The sequence below is a fragment of the Parasteatoda tepidariorum genome, chromosome 3 (genome assembly GCF_982258835.1).
Source record: "Parasteatoda tepidariorum strain Cologne lab strain chromosome 3, Ptep-v5.0, whole genome shotgun sequence".
NCBI lineage: Eukaryota > Metazoa > Arthropoda > Arachnida > Araneae > Theridiidae > Parasteatoda > Parasteatoda tepidariorum.
In genome coordinates this window covers 27,264,039-27,285,712 of record NC_141757.1, presented here as the reverse complement: position 1 = coordinate 27,285,712, position 21,674 = coordinate 27,264,039, and the positions used below count along the sequence as shown (strand labels likewise).

The window sequence follows — 21,674 nt, the reverse complement described above, 5'->3', positions numbered from 1 at the left end:
TTAGTTCAAACAAATTGCATTATTAAATTCTCTTTTTAAGCATTAAACAATATCAGGAATATATTGACTCGGTTTAATAGTGTTGTCTCATAACTAAAACGGAAATAATAATTTAATAGTCATAAGATATTTTTAATAATTATAAATGAATTTTTTAATCAAACGCCATTTCATGAAGATAATACTTTAAAAAAAAAAAAAAAAAAACTATGTTGCGTTAAAAAAGCATGCAGAGCAAAAAGCAAAATAAACCCTATAAATAGTAACTGTTGTTGTATAAAAGTGAAAAAGCACGTCTATTAAAACATTTAGACTATTATTTAATATGGCATACAACAAATTGAAAGTAAAAATAACATTTTTCGAACTTTTTAGGAATCAATTACGTGGCCAAAAGAATCAAACCAACAATTCTTAGAACCTTAATAACATATTTCCACTCCATTACAAATAATTTCTTTTTCGTGTATCTATTCCTGTCATCATCAACATCACGTCCGCTCCGTGATGCTATTTATTGACGAGGATTCGATTTCAAATAAAAGTGTGGAATATCGTGTATTTTCATTCGCAGGTCGATGCCCATGATCGAATTTCCCTACTCTGTTCAAAAACGTTCTGCAGGCGGAAATCTGTGGCCCAAACGCTTGAAATACAATAGTTTTCCGGTGCCCGAGGAAATAACCGACTCTTCTGCATCAACAAATGAACGATGAGGTGAAAGGGAAGTCTAAAAAGATTCCATTTCTAGTTTCATTTCTGAATTCCCAAATAATCGCTCTCACGTTCGGTTCAGGTCATTCGAATATGAAACACTGATTCTCAATCCTTCAGGCGATGCGTCTGTCCAGAATTGCTCGCTTCTATGGGGATTATGTGAAAGCAGATCTTGTTTTAATCCGGAGTGAAATCAGGCTCAGTTTTGCATAAATTTAAAATCGCAAACGATAAAGCGGAGTTCTTATCTAGCTAGAATCAAATGGAACGTCTAACTGAAACAAAATGCTTTCAGTCTTCGAAAAAATAATAGTTATGATAAAATTCCAACCAGTTTCTAACTTAATGTGAACTTATTATTCCGAGTAAAGAAATGTATATCGATCAGATCTAAGCTATTTTTACAATAGTGGTTGCAGGTTAGAAATAACTACAGGCATTTGGATTTGTATTCGTAAAGTAAATATTTCTTTTTAAAATTAAGTGTTCTTTATTACATTATTACGTGGCATACAACAAATTGAAAATAAAAATAATTTTTTACGAAAAAGCAAATAAGTTTTCGAATCTTGCAGATGGTTTTGTTCTCGGTGAAAAATCGAATGGCATCAGTGTGAAATTCTCCACTTTAAACAATTTTAAAGTTGGATTTCTTGAAGAAGTGAGAGAATGTTTGCTGATAGGATTTTTTTTTTCCTTTTTTTTTCATTGCGAAAATAAAATGTTTCTGAAGAAGAAATAGTACAATAAAACTTAGCCGTTTGGGTACGGCTGGTACAACCAAGGAATATAGAGATGCTATATATCCCCCTTTATATTCTTTGGTACAGCAGTAACTTAAACAAGAGAAATGTCCTGGTTTATATTTTCTTGTTATAAAATAGCTCTATCAATTTTTTTTTTTTTTTTAAATCGATTCCACTGCTTTTCAGTTCTGCGTATTGGTCATGTCGAAAACAAAACAAATGTGGTGGAAATTTTATGTTTTCCTCTCGTACATCAAATATTTTAAAACAAAAAAAAATGACTTAGGGTGCAATTGTTGCACCAGTTATCCCCCAAAAGGTTAAAGCTAAATATCAGATGGAGGACCAAAAAATTTCGGCAACTAATTTCAGTATTTTTTTAAATTTTATTTTATTATTTTCATTTATTATTTTTATTTTCATTTTTCATAATTTTCCCACAGAAACTGAAAATTTTGTGATTAAGCGGACAAATCTTCGTGGAATGGAAATAAATTTCTTAAAGAAACTGAAGAATACCGACAATTGAGTATAGAACATTCTTTAGCGATGTTTTTTTTTTCATTTTCTCTTTATTATTTTTAAAATAGAAAACTTGAAATGAAAAATGTGTGTCAGTGACCTACGGTTTAAGAAGTCTTGTGGTAGATGATTTTTTTTTTTTAGATGGTGAGATCAGTGATTGGAAATTTTTGACCTGTGATTTTTTGCGGCTTGAATCACTTTGAACTGATTAAAATTTTTCTAACTGCTGGCGAAAGGATTTCCGAGCAGAATTTGTAGACCACGGACCAATATTAATGCGATCACGATCATTTATCAATTTATTACTCACAGTCATAGCTGACATATTTAACACTTTCTAGTCAAGATAATAAAAAGTAAAATTGATTTAAAAATGTCAGGTATTAATTGTTTTAACGCGGCAAACACTAAACATTTTTTTTGTTTAAATTTTCAACATTTATTTTGATTATTTATAAGATATGTGGGTAGAGTGTCTGCCGTTTCAAACAAAAAATTCTTTTAGTGGATCTATTAATCATCACTTCTTTGTAAAAACTAATTCCCATTCCACAATATCATATTCGATGGAGAAGTTATATCATACCTCATATCGAAGACTGGTGCACAAAATGGCAGGTAGCCGAAAATCAAGTAAAAAGAAAGTCATCCACCCAAATATTACTCTATTCAATGATACAATGACACTAGGTCGAAAGGCACCCTACCAAGGCGTCACCATTACTAGTATTTTAAACTGGAATTCCCTTATTAATAATATTATTAGCAAAGCGCAAAGTGCCCTAAAGCCGATATCAAACTATAACTCAAAACTTGCACTCAAAACAAAACGAAAACTATACCTCCAATGCGACTGATCATCAGCTATGCAGCCCCTGCATGGAGCACAACCACTGCTACTCAAAAGAAGAAACCAGAGAGTACTCAAAATAAATTTCTCAGATACATTACTGGGGGCCCCACATCCATGAGAATGAAAGATCTAAGAAAAGATTTAAAAATCAACAAAATAGATGAACACATAGCTGAACTATGTGCAAATTTCTTCAGTGATGCACTCTCCTGTCATACGTGCAACTACTTTAAAAACTTTGATTTTGAGCTCATCAAAGGCAATATAAAATATAGACCGGCAACCGCCTTTTTCCTATCCGATGGGGTACTGTCCCGTAAATTTCGCAAATACTTGTAGATAATTTCTCACTCGATATTCACCTATATATTTTTGCGCATTTATTATCATGTATTTTTCCTATTTCTCTGAGACTATGTGGCTACTGTGCACCTGCAAAGCTCGGGGGTAATACCTTGGGGGGAGGCGAGGTAGTTAGCCACAAAAACCTCTTTTCTCTCTTAAATTTGTTTGTTTAATCTCGCTACTTTATTTTAATTTTCTCTCAGTAAATGTTACTGAACCCCAACTTTCACCATTCAATTGCGCTTCGGCGATTTATTATACACTAGTGGGCTGCGCCCCCTGCTCGCTAACCCCCGAAAATTGCTACGCAATCTTATATGGTTTGCTTCGCAAACCAAGCTCACATCGCTCGCTACTAACTTAGGTACATTGCAAATGCGCAAAATTCTAAGAATTCAAAACAATCATTCAAATCCATATAACAACTTTTTTTTTAGTAAATACTAAGTCGTTAAAATAAATTTGAATTCAAATAAATGACATGTAATGCGTTAAACCTATTAGAAATGTGCTTTAACCCTTTCGCGCCGACTGTCACAAATACGTGACAGCATAAAACCGTATCAATCAGGGTAAAAAGATAAAGTTGGTAATCAAAGTATTTCTTTAGCAGTTTATTTGTGGGCGTAGTAATAATTGTTTGATTTATTTAATTCACCATTACTTTGTTCAAAATTAAACTATTTAGTTATACTTTGAATTAACATTGATTATATACATGATTAAACTAACAATAATTAAAGTAAAAGCAAAGTAAGTCTGTCAAATCAGAAACGACTACATTTAAGTTACCGTTTTTTATTTAATTTTACCCTGATTCTGATTTTGTACGAATGCTTTTCGGAATCACGCGTCCCCAAGGGGTTAATATAAAATCTTAAGATAAAATTTCTAAAACTGATATCTCTTTAAAAAGGTTAAAATTTTGGCGTGAAAAAAGCGCTTTCGACAAAATACTAAAATAGAGATCTATCGACAAAGACTACTCACTTCTGCCTAGTTTAATAGTATGAGATTGCTGTAGCTGATACGACGAATTTCGGAAGAGATCATATTTGGTGAGAATTGTCTCTCAGGTTATTTCAGTTTCTGTTTTTAAAAGCGCTATACGTTGAGCCACCCCAGCTAGATTTGGCATGTGACATTTTTAGCGGCAATCACTGGTCGATTTTCTAGCGTTGCCATTCGGGGAGTTGTAAAGAGGCTTTTTTTTGTCGCCGTGTAAGAGAAATATATATAAAGATTCCCACTTAGATGAATTAGTTACAGCCTCCGCTGGGCTAATGCTAAGATAACTACCACATATGAGTATGAGTGGAGAAGTTAAATTTTAAAAATCAGTTTGCTCAAAAAATCACTTTGAGCGGATTGAAATTCATCTAACTGCCAGCGAATGGTTTTCGGTGCAGAGTTTGTCGACCAGCAGGGGCCAAGATTATTACAATAACGTTTCTATTTTTTTTTTAATTGACTACTCACAGTCATAGCTGCCATACTTAACACTTTCTGGTCAATGAACGTATTTGGTATAAAGGTCGCAAAAAATTTTGTATCCAGTAGCCACAGTGGTGTGTGTTATATTATTCTGATTGTTCTGAGATACCTACCACTTTTTTCCAGACCTTATACAGGAACAATTAATTTTTTGCAGTTCTGTGTTAAAATGGAAAGCTTATATTTGGCTTTACACACATAGAAAACAAAGCAAAAGAACAATCTAAAAAAAATATATCTACACTCGTTCGCAAAGTTCCAGGAAAAATAAAAAAAAGAAATCCGAAACCCATCATTTAGTGTTCCATTTACACAAATAGTGACTCCTGTTTCCCTACTAAAATATAAAAAGAATGGAAAATGTATATCAGAACATGATGATCGTAAATGTTCGATGGGCCTACCTATTGCACAATAGAATTATTTCTTCCGTGGTGTGCATGCTAGGGGTGTGGAGGGAATGAGAAATAGGTTATCGCGCATTGTAGTCAGTCGATTGTCCTTCCTGTCGAATAATAGTGTCGCAGTTTTGTTGAATCACTGAAAGACCGACAGGTAGATAAAATTATTATTCTTTTTTAACGTGTATCTAAAAGATTCGCACGGTAAAGGAAATACATATGATACTAAAATGAAATCAGCCAGGAATAGTCTGATGCTGTTCTAGCGCAGCTATGACCACTTCCTAAGTCATAAAAAGTAAATTTAATTTAAATTTTGTAAATTTCATGTAAATTGAAGATTTTTTTTATCATAAAAAAGTAAAAATTGAAATTTTATTTCATTTAAAATGATTTACATGCTAAATGATTCGAATTTAGTTAATAAATAGAAGATTTATACGAACAAAAAAGGAACGTTAGAACATGAAGTTATCAGTAAGGAATAAAAATTTAAAAAAATCCGATCCATTACTTTTTATTTAATAAGTTTAAAAAATTATAAACATGCTTCTTTTTAAATTTTTAATACAAAATTAAATTTATTGTTAATATCAATCACATTTTTTAGAAAGGAATTAAGAGTCAGGAATGTGTTCTTTAAAATTTGTTTGGCTTAAGAATTTAAACATGTCATTAAAATTTTAAAAATGTGTATTAAGCAACGTGGTTTTATTAAATAGGGGTGAAATCCAAATTTTCAACAAAATTGTTAGCATTGTTTCCGACAAATAAAAATTCAAAAATGGTTCAAAGGATTATTGTTGGGTTCGCCTCCCAATGAGGGGACAAAGTTCGAATTCCAACGGTGATACGAATTCTGTTCCCGACTCGCACTGACCACAGTTCTGCCGTAAACTATCTCGACGATGGTAGATGGATCCTGGGTGTGAATCCTCTAGCCATCGGGCTAACTGCGAAGGTTTTCATGGTTTTTCTCTCCATGCAACACAAATGTGGGTTAGTTCACACAAAAAGTTCTCCACGAAGATTAGTTTGCCCCCAATGAGTGATCAAAGAGTTTCCTTGTCTTCTGGGTTGGGTTTATAATTGAAAGGCTATGGAGCTGAACATTAATAGTCGTGAACTCAGATCTGGGTCAGCTGTCCAACGCCGTTTATAAAGTACTATTGTTGTATTATTTATATACGTTTTTATATATTATTTTTTAAGTGTGTTGTATCGTAAGCATGGGTGAAAGCCCTTATATAGCAAGACGGAAAAGAGAAAAACCTTGTACGTAAAACATTTCATTCCAGCATTTTTTTCGAAAAAAATGAAATATCTGTAACTATCAAGATTTCTTTTATAATTCTGGCATATATATAAAACTGCTTCTTTTCCAAGATAAAGTAGATATTGTTGAAAAATTTAAAAAAAAGAATAAGTAAACTCCTCCCCAAAACTAGCTATAACTGAAATGGTTTTACTACCAGCCTTTCCTCTTTTCCGTCTCGCTTTCACCCCTGATCGTAAGTCATGCGTTGCACATGCGCAGAGAAAAATAGTTTTATTAAGAATAGTTGTTACAGAAATGTATCTGCTTAGAGATACAGATTTCAAAACATGCACTTTTTAATTAATATTAACAATTCATTTTCTAATTACTCACTATAGTATAATTCCTTTAGCACATAATAAATACAAAGATGCCACTATTGCCACTTTAATCCGAGAAAACCAGAAGAGTTAATAGTTACGCATATATTTAAATGCGAAAAATAAAGAAGCTTCCACAGAGTCCATATACTACGAGAGTATACAAAGCTGATACTAGCACCATTGTTCAACTTAAAGCATTTATTTTGAAAGCGAAATACTGAAAACATGCCATGTTAACAGGAAAGAACTATTTTAACATGTTCATAATAATTACAATATCTTGATAACTAATACGTAAACTTATATCTGTGCAAAGCATAGACCCCAGATTTTGCATCTATGCAAAAAAAACTTTGGGTTTTGAATCAAAATGGCAAATTTGGTTCTTATCAAAATACATATATTGGATAGGATGGGTACAAATCTTTGCTGGTCAGTCAATGGATGCGATGAAAATGACCCTGCAGCTGTAGCTGAACGTTGACAGAAATTGCGTATTTAAAATCAAGCTTAATTAATACTTAAACTAGCCATTACGAAAAATACATAATTAATCACTTTGATCACACTTTAACATACGAATGCTAACTCATGAAACATCGATGTTATTTAAAAGTAAAAGAACGTATTAAACTGGCTGATGTAAACACGAATAAATATTTCTTAGTTATTCCCTTACATTTAATGTAAGCCAATTTCTTATTCAAAACTATTTTAAACATAGGTGTAAATTAAGTTCTCCAGCAAAGTTCATCTCCTTTAAGTAGTGAAGTAATTACTATACTATAAGTAGTTTACAGTCACTACATTTAAAAAAAAAAGTAGTAGTTCATTACATTTGTGACAAAATAGTTTTGTAATAAACTACAAAGAATACTGTAGTTTTTCCGACCACTGACTAAAATTAAACACAAACATTCTTTTTCCCTTATAATATACTAAATACGCAATACAATAAAAAAACTACATCGCAATAAAGCACCTACAAACATGAACCCTAACACGAAATACATTTTTGGAAAAATAAATAAACTGAAAAAACTGCGTTCCTGGTCGTTCGCAAATGCTGATAATTAAAGAATAAATTTGCAATTAGCGAGATTGACATCGGTGTCACTTTCTTGACCTGAATACATTTCGTTATAAGCGTCGCTCACGTTATTAGTTTATTTCCTACAAGAATTCGACTTTCACAACGATCAGAAAATAGTGAAAATCATATTACCTGAATTATATAGAAAAAAACCCCGATTCAATTGATACGTTAATTAAAGGTTTCCGAAAATATATTCGATTTATCCTGGTCGCCCTGACACCGATTTCGAAAATGATTTTCTAATCGAGATTTAATTAATTCTAATGAATGAGTTGGTATTTTATTATTTGTCGTTAATTGATAATGATGTTTTTATGAAACTTAAAAGTAAAACTTCCGCGTGTACCTTTTTTTTTTGCGCTCTCTAAAGAATTTCATTCTCTTCTATTTTTAATTTGCCCCAGATGCAACAAATATGATTAAAAACCCTCTGGAATATTCCAATCTAATTAATCTACTGATGAAGGATCAAAATATCTCAGAAATTTAAGACGTTGAAATTCAAGTGGTAAATCACTTGAATTTCAAATAAATATTTATTTATTTATGACTTAAACTCGGAGCCACTTAACATTTAAATTGTTAACGAAATAACAATTTTGGTAAACTTAATTCATCCCTTAACCTTTTTGGCAGTCTTACGGAATTAGAATTATGGGATAGTAAAAAATAAAAAGCGGTAGTAGAGGTTTAGGCATGGCTAATTTGACAGACTTATTTTTGCTTTCACTTTGAATTTAACACACCCAATCCTAGCGTGTTAAAAGTGTAACCATACAATTTTTAATTCGAACTAAGTAGTGGTGAATTAAATAAAGTAAACTATTATTACCCTCCCCCCCTGCAAATAAACTGCTATAAAAATAGTTTGTCTACCAGTTTTATCTTTTTTTTTACCCTGATTATCGTCACCCTGAGAATGCATATATGACTCTCCCATCTCGCAGAGGTTAAGACTTCATTACATGATTATTAGGTTTTGTGTATTTTGTTTTAATTGTTGGTATATGGTAGGGTCAAAATAAATACAAATCAAATTTACTAAATAAAATAATAAAGTGGAGCATACAGATACCACTTTAAATATTCAAGAAAAATCTGTTGCAAAAATGGAAAAGTAATATGTTACAAAACCGATTGTTTATAATGAATACCCCGTCTAACCCGTTATATCCCGACTTGTTATATTGAAGTCGTGCAAAAAGTCGTTTTATGAAAAAGTGGTATAATATGTTATTCAACTAAATGGCTAATATAAACTATTTGTTACCATTTCAGTTCGAAATGTCCCTGCATCTTATCACATAAAAAGATTTCTTTTTTAATTACTTTTTTAACAACTATAATATCAACTACTGTATTTGCGGGATAGAAAAATTTGAACTTAGCGTTTAATTAAGAACCATAAGAATTGCGTTCGCTGTATACATGTCTAAAATAAATTTACTAGTTTATCTTTTCCAAAATTTAAAGTGGTTAAAAGGCCTCTACTCGCGCTTTCTTGGATTTTAGATTACATTTCTAACTTGTGTTTTTTTGTACTCCACAAATTTTGGATGTTGTTGTCGTCACCTATTAAAGCAAAGGGGGGTGCGATTGTTCTTTTTTTTTTCAGTGGCGCTATCTATGGCCAAGAATTCGACTTTTGCCACACCCGTTTTATAGGGTGGACCTATTCTCGCATCCATTCATTCATCCACAAATCGCAATTTTGACCTGAACCAGAAACCGATCAATCTCCAATTCAGTACCCCCAGAGATTTAACGTGTAATAGGAACATGAAGGACTTTGTGCCCCGACATATTTAACGTGCACCTGCCATCATTTACTGCACGGAGAGTCCTTGGCCTCCAGGATTCGAACAGTTCTCACGAGTCCAGCGTCCTGCCAACCAGGCTATCCCGGTTTCACAAAATTTTGATGATATAGTATTATTAGACAACGCACTACCTTAAAAAAGGTGGTAAAACAGCAGGAGCTTTATTAGATGAGAAGAAATAGCTCTGGATAATTTTCAGAACTTCTCTGCAATTTTCCTCAAAACTTTAAAGCAATAAACTAGTGCTCTTTGTGGTTTTGAGTAAGTCATTTAAAACTACACTTTTCTCTGTTTTTAGATTTTTTAATATCTAATTTTATTTCAGTTTAAACGGTTGAAAACCGATTTTGATGACACGAGAAAATTATTTTTACGTTGATTGCATAAAAATGAAAATAATTATCAAAAATCTAAAAAAAAAAGGTAAATGTAAAATTTTTAACTATCTAACATGTATACTTTTGATTGCAGAATTGTATTGGCTTAATTTTGTCAGAAAATTTTTATGGAGAATCTAAAACATGCCCGCTTTATTCTGATTGGATGACGGATTTGTATTTTACATGTATCGGTAGATACTGCCAACTAGAGTAAATATCAGTCAACACTTTATTCGTAAAATTTAAATAAAAAAGGGTTAAAATGGTATTTAGAATTTTCTTTCTCCGACTTTACTTCCTTCAACAGTTGATTTCGGTCGGAAAAGAAAGGGCCTCTTTATCAGTTAAGAGTTTTATAGTTTTATTGGAACTAAACAATTTATTCTTGTCCAAAATAAATTGTTCAGTTCTTATCGAATTATCGCTGAAAGGGTTAAACTCTATGCCATATGTATGCAGGTAAATATAATAATAATAATGAAAACCCATAAAAAAAACTATATTCTTCGAACAAGCGAGTTGTAAGAGTTTTGTAAATAATTCAAGGCGGTATTATTATTGAGTACCATTAACTAAACTTGTCACAGGTTGAAAGTAACATATTTGTATAATATGACAAAAATCTTTATAGTTTACATTACATATCATAAAAGTAGCATATTACATCATTTTTAAAACGTATTGAATAATATTCAGTAATTGCAACAAAATTCGGATGGATACATCGAGGGGAAAAAATGGAAGTAAAAGACTAAGGTGGAATTTGTATTTCAGATAAGTCCATATAAGACTTGCAGGTAGTTATCGAATCAGAAATAAGCAAAAGAATTCAAGGTCGGCTAACTTGATCTAGTTCAGACCATGTATAAATCGCCCATGCACTTTTTCCCTCCATTTTTATTTATCTATTAACATCCCACGCGATATAGATGTTTCAAGACCTACACACCGTTGACCGGAATGCTGAAGGCGTGTTTATACTGAACACTTCCACGCGTCTGGCTGAAATCTCATTACAAATACGTTATTGACATTTAATCTTTTCATAATTAATATTTCTTACCTTTTAGTGAGAAAGTTAACAAAACCGTGAAGAAGAGTCAGAGTTTATAACATTATCCAAAATTTAAGTGCTTCGATCTGTTGTGCCTAAAAATATAAAAGAATAAATCAAAAATATAAATAAACTCAATTAGAGAAAATATTGGAAGCAAAAACAATTTGTTATTTTTAAAATATTTACCAATTCAAACTTTCCAAAACATTTAAAATGGTAGTTTACCCCTTGGGGACGGGTGATTCATAAAAGCATTCGTACAAAATCAGAATCAGGATGTAAATAAATAAATACGGTAACATAAATGTTGGCGTTGCTAATTTGACAGACTTACTTAGCCTTTACTTTAATTATTGTTAGTTTAATCATATACATAATCAGTGTTAATTCAAAGTATAACTAAATAACTTTATTTTGAACAAAGTAATGGTGAGTTAAATAAAGCAAACAATTATAACCCCGCCCACAAATAAATTGCTAAAGAACTATTTTGGTTACCAGTTTTATCTTTTTACCCTGATTGATACGGTTTTATGCTGGCACGTATTTGTGACAGTTGGCGCGAAAGGGTTAAGTAACAATTAAAGTGAGCACAGGTTTATGCATTTAAAATCATGGGTGAAAGCGAGACGGTGAAGATTGCAGATTAACCATTTTTGTTTTAACTTACTTCCAATTCTTTCTTTTAAACTATTTGAGAACATCTACTTTTTCCTAAAAAAGATGCAGTTTTACATATGTGGTATGATTGGAAAAAAAATTTCGGTAGTTACGGAAATTTAATTTTTCTCGAAAAAAATACTAGAATAAAATGTCTTTCATACCGGTTTATGTCCCTTTCCGTCTTGGTAGGTATAGGCTTTCAACCCTGTTTTAAAAACATGACCTGTGTGTTTATTATATCAATAATTGAACTAAGGTGATAAAATATGCCCCTGTGGACAAAATAATCTAAAATTAAACTTACAAAGCATATTTAACATTAATGTTGCATAACCACAATAATTTATTTACAAATGTGCATAACTTCTTCTAACATTTCAGGTTCGTGTGAAAAAAAGTTTTCTTGTGGTAGCGAACTAAAGTTGATTTTTTTAAATAACAAATAGAATTTTTATAAGACTTCATTACTTTAGTATATCGAAGGTGTCAGCTGATTTAAAGAACACTCCGCACGTTCTTATATCTCTATCAGAGATGCCAACTTGCTCCACTTGTTTAAAAAGAGTTTTTAGAGGTAACGTAATTTTAGCTATTTTAAATTTTTCATTTTAAGTTCTTTTTCCATGACTACGTATCAAGAATTCGGCGTATCAAGAATGCGTATCAAGAATTCTGCGGGCTCTATATGATTTGTATTCCCATCATTCTTTAATTAATGAATATAAATTTATGAGTGATTTTAAGTTCTTTTTTTTTAATAAATTAACAATACAAAGTGGTGACAGGGAAACAATACAAACAAAGTATAACAAAACAAAGAGGTGAAAATTTTATGAAGTGTTGGCAAAATTCAGAAAAACACGGATACTTTATTTAGAGTAGCCAAACGCTTCGCTTTCTCCAGTTTCTTTTCGTTCTCAAGTTTAACCCTTTCGCGCCGACTGTCACAACCACGTGACAGCATAAAACCGTATCAACCAGGGTAAAAAGATAAAACTGGTAATCAAAGTAATTCTTTAGCAGTTTATTTATGGGCGGAGTTATAATTGTTTGATTTATTTAATTCACCATTACTTTGTTCTAAATAAAACTATTTAGTTATACTTTGAATTAATATTGATTATATATATGATTAAACTAACAATAATTAAAGTAAAAGCAAAGTAAGTCTGTCAAATTAGCAACGACTACATTTAAGTTACCGTTTTTTATTTAATTACTACTTGATTCTGATTTTGTACGAATGCTTTTCTGAATCATCCGTCCCCAAGGAGTTAAAGTGCTAGAGCAGAGATGTCAACTGCTCCGGATTCTACAAAATATTTTAAAAAACGGTAGATAGTAATAAACTCAAACTAGTAGATTTTCGTTTAACTTTAGTAACCTTTTGGAAAGCTAATCACAAAATAAATGTATCAAAGAAGCGTTTGATATTTCAGAAATAGTAGTGGGCAAAATTCCTATAAATCGAACTTATCAAACCAAGAATCATATATTAAATGCTATCACTAGAAAATATCGATCCGCAATCCTAAGGGAGAAGGCATCTCTGAAATTATACACAAGCAAGATGTATATGTGCAGCATGTACATATATTCAATATGTATTTAAATGTGTTTATTAGATACACACATATACATGTGCTATGAAGATGTATATGTGTTCCATAATATGTGGAGCGGATCTCTCACATTTCTGTGCTTACAGTCCGAGAATTTTTACTTCACAATGCATAGTACTGCAAGTATGGATTACTGTGAATTACAAAGTAAATATTGTAAAAATTATACATAACAAATTAAGTTTCACTAGTTATTCGCTAATTAACCCTTTCGCGCCGACTGTCACAAATACGTGACAGCAAAAAACCGTATCAATCAGGGTAAGAAGATAAAACTGGTAATCAAAGTATTTCTTTAGCAGTTTATTTGTAGGCGGAGTTATAATTTTTTGATTTATTTAATTCACCATTACTTTGTTCAAAATAAATCTATTTAGTTATACTTTGAATTAACATTGATTATATATATGATTAAACTAACAATAATTAAAATAAAAGCAAAGTAAGTCTGTCAAATTAGCAACGACTACATTTAAGTTACCGTTTTTTATTTAATTGCAACTTAATTCTGATTTTGTACGAATGCTTTTCTGAATCACCCGTCCCCAAGGGGTTAAAGGCACAAAAATCAAACATTTACTCCGAGTAAAGTCTGAAACTAATTATAGCAAAGAATATGATGGTCCAACCCCACCCCCTTTTTTTCCATAGCAGATCCGAACTAAACCGGCAATTATTAGTTCTACTTCCTTTCTTGTTTTACAATGGATATTTAGTTTTGTAAATAAATCGCGTAGGCGGACCGACCATTTCGTTTCCGATAACCGATCCTAAAAGAGGTTAAAATTCTGTCTTCCACCTTTGTAATGCACGAACTGAGTCATTGTTACTGTCCAATGGCTGTTATTGTAAGTTTAAAAGAACACGTTCGGACGTGTTTTCACACGATTGTGAAATCAAGAGCCGCATATGTCAGAGATAGAAAGGACACAGGAGGTTATGTTACATTTAGAGATAACGAAATGTAACATTCTTCGGCTTACACACTTCCATTGCAGTCTTTGGTTTCTACTAATGAAGTGGAAACATGACAAATGGCATTTTCTTTGTTTGTTCCATATCACGAATGTTCTGCTTTCTATTGTCTGATTTCGGAAGTCGCATTTTTCTGTCTTTTTAATTCATATGAATTAGGAACTTGGAGAGATATTAAGCGATCAATCAAATAAAGTATTGCTAAATATTGCTATGGTCTGATAAAATTTTTCATTCATTCAAATGGCTTAGGGTGATACAATGAAAGTCACATTTTTTTTTTTTAAAATTGAAATTCCTTTTTTTCGTATGGTTTCCAGGTAGGCACTTTGCAAGTTTAGGCAATTTCCAATATGTAACATTACAATGCACAGGAATATCTACATGGATACTGTGGCGTTTTTCACCAAATATGCTCTCCTGAATATTTTGAAAATGTGGTGTAATATTACAATAAGCACTACAATTATAAAACTGTAATTGGCATCAGGAAAGAAGAAACAAAATTACCGCACACAATGCTGATTTATAATTATTCGCAAAGATTAACAATCTTCCTTATCAACTTTAAGTAATCTCATTTGTCATTAGATACTTATTTGTTTTCTAGAATAGTATATATATATATATATATATATATATATATATATATATATATATATATATATATATATATATATATATATATATATATATAGCAATAAAGATTGAAAGGATAAAAAACAACGAAGAAAATTAAGAAAAATAATAAGTTTTATTAACTGCGCATAAGCTGCAAGTATATCGAACTCATAAAATAAGTTAAAAATATACAGATAACTTGGAAAAAATGAAATAAAGATTAATAAAAAGAGAAGAAGAAAAATTCTTGAAATGAAATATTTTTTTAAAAAGTTATTTTTATTAAGAAAATTTATTACTCAGTTTCTTAATTTTCATTTTTTTAAACTGAATATATCTTAGTGCTGTCCTCTGTATAGTGCTATCTGTTCCTCTACTTGCCGAAAGCTTATAAGTCTTAATTGAGCACACAAGCCTGCAAATGTATGTTCTACCAATAAATCAATCCAGCTCTCTCATGGCGTTTCTTTTAAAAATGTTGGCAAAACCGCTAAAAATTCTAAAAGCTGCTATAAGGTTTATTTGTCTACCACTCAGTAAAATATTTTTCAAAAAGCGAAGTAGTCGACAGTAATAAATATAACTTTCGAATATCAGTTTTAATAATTAATTCGAAAACTATTTTATATGTATGCAAACATAATGTTAAAAATATTTACATCATTGCAGATTTTGGTAAATAAACGTAAATTATATAGTTTTAATTACTTTATACACATGAAAATGATGTAACGTTTGAGCTCTGATTCGTGGAACACCATTTCTGTAGATTTCGATATTCGTTTCAGCGTGGGATCAATGAATGATATTTTTACTATATAAAAATATTTATGTAGTTGCAAATTTTGGTAAATAAACGTAAATTATATAGTTTTAATTAATTTATACATTTCAAAATGATACAACGTTTGAGCTCTGATTATAATATTCGTGGAACATCATTTTTGTAGATTTCGATATTCGTTTCAGCGTGGGATCAATGAATGATATTTTTACTATATAAAAATATTTATGTAGTTGCAAATTTTGGTAAATAAACGTAAATTATATAGTTTTAATTAATTTATACATTTCAAAATGATACAACGTTTGAGCTCTGATTATAATATTCGTGGAACATCATTTTTGTAGATTTCGATATTCGTTTCAGCGTGGGATCAATGAATGATATTTTTACTATATAAAAATATTTATGTAGTTGCAAATTTTGGTAAATAAACGTAAATTATATAGTTTTAATTAATTTATACATTTCAAAATGATACAACGTTTGAGCTCTGATTATAATATTCGTGGAACATCATTTTTGTAGATTTCGATATTCGTTTCAGCGTGGGATCAATGAATGATATTTTTACTATATAAAAATATTTATGTAGTTGCAAATTTTGGTAAATAAACGTAAATTATATAGTTTTAATTAATTTATACATTTCAAAATGATACAACGTTTGAGCTCTGATTATAATATTCGTGGAACATCATTTTTGTAGATTTCGATATTCGTTTCAGCGTGGGATCAATGAATGATATTTTTACTATATAAAAATATTTATGTAGTTGCAAATTTTGGTAAATAAACGTAAATTATATAGTTTTAATTAATTTATACATTTCAAAATGATACAACGTTTGAGCTCTGATTATAATATTCGTGGAACATCATTTTTGTAGATTTCGATATTCGTTTCAGCGTGGGATCAATGAATGATATTTTTACTATATAAAAATATTTATGTAGTTGCAAATTTTGGTAAATAAACGTAAATTATATAGTTTTAATTAATTTATACATTTCAAAATGATACAACGTTTGAGCTCTGATTATAATATTCGTGGAACATCATTTTTGTAGATTTCGATATTCGTTTCAGCGTGGGATCAATGAATGATATTTTTACTATATAAAAATATTTATGTAGTTGCAAATTTTGGTAAATAAACGTAAATTATATAGTTTTAATTAATTTATACATTTCAAAATGATACAACGTTTGAGCTCTGATTATAATATTCGTGGAACATCATTTTTGTAGATTTCGATATTCGTTTCAGCGTGGGATCAATGAATGATATTTTTACTATATAAAAATATTTATGTAGTTGCAAATTTTGGTAAATAAACGTAAATTATATAGTTTTAATTAATTTATACATTTCAAAATGATACAACGTTTGAGCTCTGATTATAATATTCGTGGAACATCATTTTTGTAGATTTCGATATTCGTTTCAGCGTGGGATCAATGAATGATATTTTTACTATATAAAAATATTTATGTAGTTGCAAATTTTGGTAAATAAACGTAAATTATATAGTTTTAATTAATTTATACATTTCAAAATGATACAACGTTTGAGCTCTGATTATAATATTCGTGGAACATCATTTTTGTAGATTTCGATATTCGTTTCAGCGTGGGATCAATGAATGATATTTTTACTATATAAAAATATTTATGTAGTTGCAAATTTTGGTAAATAAACGTAAATTATATAGTTTTAATTAATTTATACATTTCAAAATGATACAACGTTTGAGCTCTGATTATAATATTCGTGGAATATCATTTTTGTAGATTTCGATATTCGTTTCAGCGTGGGATCAATGAATGATATTTTTACTATATAAAAATATTTATGTAGTTGCAAATTTTGGTAAATAAACGTAAATTATATAGTTTTAATTAATTTATACATTTCAAAATGATACAACGTTTGAGCTCTGATTATAATATTCGTGGAACATCATTTTTGTAGATTTCGATATTCGTTTCAGCGTGGGATCAATGAATGATATTTTTACTATATAAATATATTTATGTAGTTGCAAATTTTGGTAAATAAACGTAAATTATATAGTTTTAATTAATTTATACATTTCAAAATGATACAACGTTTGAGCTCTGATTATAATATTCGTGGAACATCATTTTTGTAGATTTCGATATTCGTTTCAGCGTGGGATCAATGAATGATATTTTTACTATATAAAAATATTTATGTAGTTGCAAATTTTGGTAAATAAACGTAAATTATATAGTTTTAATTAATTTATACATTTCAAAATGATACAACGTTTGAGCTCTGATTATAATATTCGTGGAACATCATTTTTGTAGATTTCGATATTCGTTTCAGCGTGGGATCAATGAATGATATTTTTACTATGTAAAAATATTTATGTAGTTGCAGATTTTGGTAAATAAGCGTAAATTATATAGTTTTAATGAATTTATACATTTCAAAATGATGCAACGTTTGAGCTCTAATTATAATATTCGTGGAACACCATTTTTGTAGACTTCGATATTCGTTTCAGCGTGGGATCAATGAATGATATTTTAATCCTTCTAAGATAAATATTTTTAAGAAAATTAATAGAAAAACACTTTGTGCGGTCATTGAGTTGAGGTCTTTAAAGGGTTAGGTCACATCCCACCCACATGCGACTGAAACAAGAGAAGTTATAATACCACGCGGAAGATATCAACTATTGAACGAGAAGCAATTTGGTTTTTGCTTAAAGTTGAAAATCTAATTTATTTTCAATTACAAGACAGACAATTTAAAGTTCGTAAGCTATTTCAGGAGCAGTTAGATATATATTTCCTGTTATTTTAAGAGATTAAATGAAAATATTTATGTTAAATGGTATTTTGTGTATTTTTTTTTGTAAATGATATTTTGTATTTCGGTAATGGTATTTCGGGAACAGTTGGATATATATTTCCTGCTATTTAAATAGGTTAAATGAAAATATTTATATTAAATGGTATTTTGTGATTGCTTACATCTGATGGTAGTTTTAAATATCTATTCCATACTTTCAAAAGAGCAAAGGCAATACCAAAATTTATTTCCTTATGAAGACTTATTTTTTAAAAAAAAACTTAATTTCTATTTACGTTAATACAATAACAACATTCATATTTCGTTAGGTCATTATAAATGACTTTTATAAAATTGATGTTTTCTAAAATAGAAAATATCTATTTTTTTTTCAAAAGCAAATATACCATTATTTTTGTTACGACGCCATGCTTGCAGTGTGAAATAAAATTTAGTCAATAAATAAAGGGTTAAAAAAAAATTTTTTTTTGAAGTTATCGGTGTAAGAATATTTTAAAATGGACAGAATATTATTTTATGGCAGTGATGCAATATTCAATCATATGAGTGGTAAGATTCTTGATACTTTATATTCTACGTGTAGTACATGTACACAGAGATGCCAAGTGCTCCGGACACACCAAATTAATTTAAAAAAACTGTAAATAATTTCAAAGCATAATTTGCAAATATTTGTACAATTTTGCTTGTTTTTTTAACAGGTTTAGTATGATATACCTGTTAAGTGGTGATTAATATAAGCCTACGAATTATTTAGAAATAGTGGTGGGTAAAAATCTACTAAATTGAATTTATTAAACCACGAATTACAATTGATAAACTACCACTTTAAAATATATATTTGCTATCCGGAGCAAGTTGGCATCTCTGTGTACAGTGCGCAAAATTAAAAAAAAAAGATCACCCTGGATAACTTTTGATGCAATAATTGGATCTTCAGTGTTAGGACGCAATTTTAAAGATTCAAGGTAGTGATCTCTAGTGAAGTAAATTACTGCAGACGCTATTTTGAGTTACGAAATAAAACACAAAAATGTACTTTCTCTGTATAAATATGCAATTTTTTTTCGACAAATTAGGATTTCTTACCCCAGAAATATAAGGGGTTGAAATCTGGGGGATATGGTCCCCATAGTTTGATCAGGAGAGCTGTCAGGAAGTTTGGACCCCTTCATATTAATTTTACTTTTCCCGTATCTCACCATATTACGAACTTTTTAAGCAAAATGAAAAATTTTTGCACTCAATTATAAAATTCGTTTATCCAAAGATAATTCTATGCAAAAAATAACTTTTAGTGAATATTTAGTATTTTTCATTATTTTATTTGGTAATAGTCGAAAGGATTTTAAATTGCAAAATATTCAATTTTTTACATTCTCTTAGAGAATGAAATTTTAAATAGCAAAATACAAAACTTCGGACGAAATCTGTCGAATGAGAAATCGAGTTTTAAAAAAAAGTTTCTCAGGAACTATTCAATCGATTTCTCTCAAACTTTGTATTTTGCCATGTAAAATAATTACATTCTGTAAAATGATGTAAAAAATTGTATGAATAGCTATTCAAAATTTTTTCGACTATCAATAAATAAAATAATGAAAAATAATAAATATTTACTAAAAGTATTTTTTGCATGGAATTTTCTCTGGATAAACGAATTTTATAATTGTATGCAAAAGTATTTTAAATCGCTTAAAAATTTCTCCAGATGTTACGAAATGTGCAAGAAGTAGAATTAACATTAAGAAGTTCAGACTTTGGAGAGCTCTTTTGACAAAACGACCGGCACCATGTTTCCCAGATTGCGGCTACCCTCCATATTTTTTTTTGGGGGGGGGTTAGAAATTCGAATCCCTCTAAAAAAAGGTATGTTTACTCAGAGAAAGTACGTTTCTGTATCTAACTTCGCAATTTAAAATATCGTCTGCACTTTTTAATTAGCATACTTGGGGTCACCCCCTCCAGCCATTAAGATTGAGACCCAGAATGTAAAAATCCGATCATTAGATCAAAAGTTATTTAGGGTGATCCGTTTATTTTGCATCCTTGTAATGTTGTTTGCATAAATAAATATATATACTTCATTTTCAATTGTTAAGTTTATTCCTTGAAGCAAACCCGCTAATTTTCCTGTTTTTTTACCCGGAGATTTTTCCCACATGTTAAAAGTTGTAGCGGAAAATTTCATTTTAACATTTAATTTAAGAAGATTTTGAACCCCACCTCAATACATAAATAAATAAATATAAACGCAAAATGTTAGGAAAACACACAGTATCGACTCACACGAAGCCCCTCTCGATTTTTTGGTGCTAAGCTTCTTCCCATCTCCATTCCTCCTCATCATCGATTTATTACTACAGATGAATCGGTTAATGCCGCTTCGCGGCAGCGCACCGAGATTTATGTGATTTCTACCATTCTACCAAACACACAGTATACTGCCTATGAATAATGCGAAATTTTTAACAATTTTTGCTTATTTAATTATTATTTAACTATCACTTTTTTGATGTGGAGAGCTAGAGTTTCAGAGTTGACAGTTTTGTCTGAGGTAACTTCTAGACAAAGTAACTTCACGTTTACTCGCTCAGCCTTTTTGTGTTTAACGTAATTCATAAACGTAATTCTTCATGCTCTATGATAGCTTTCTGTCATTGCGTTAGCTTTAAGCAGGGTGCCACAGGCGACTATAAAGGTTAAAAGTGATAGAAACTCAATTCATTATTTTTGTTTATTATTATTATTATCTGTAAAATTATTCAATTTTAACTACCACTATAACTTACATTTCAAATCATTCAGATTTAAAAAAAAAAAACGAAGTAACTTCTGTATTTACTTTTAATATTTAACAGGAAAAAAGAAGATGGATTTTCTGTAATCACTTTCAATATCTAACAGGAAACAATATGTTAGGAAAAAGTTGCAGACTTTAATATCTTCTAATGAGTAATGTTAGTCACCATTTTTGCCGCCTGGAGCAACATTGGTTATAATGAAAAATCTTCCAAGAAAGTAAACGTAAAATATATATTATGTAAATAAAAATAAAGTACGAATTGGTAACAAAATCATTTTA

The 21,674-nt window shown here is 30.1% G+C and overlaps 1 protein-coding gene across 2 annotated transcripts in view; it reads right to left on the bottom strand.

The window, feature by feature from the left end:
- Nucleotides 1–21,674, bottom strand: part of LOC107445816 (uncharacterized) — a 102,578-nt gene that overhangs the window by 67,280 nt on the left and 13,624 nt on the right. For both annotated transcript variants that reach the window (XM_087158990.1, XM_087158989.1), the window contains exon 2: nucleotides 11,082–11,167. The gene's annotated coding sequence lies outside the window, so the exon portion shown is untranslated. The remainder of the gene's footprint in view (nucleotides 1–11,081; nucleotides 11,168–21,674) is intronic.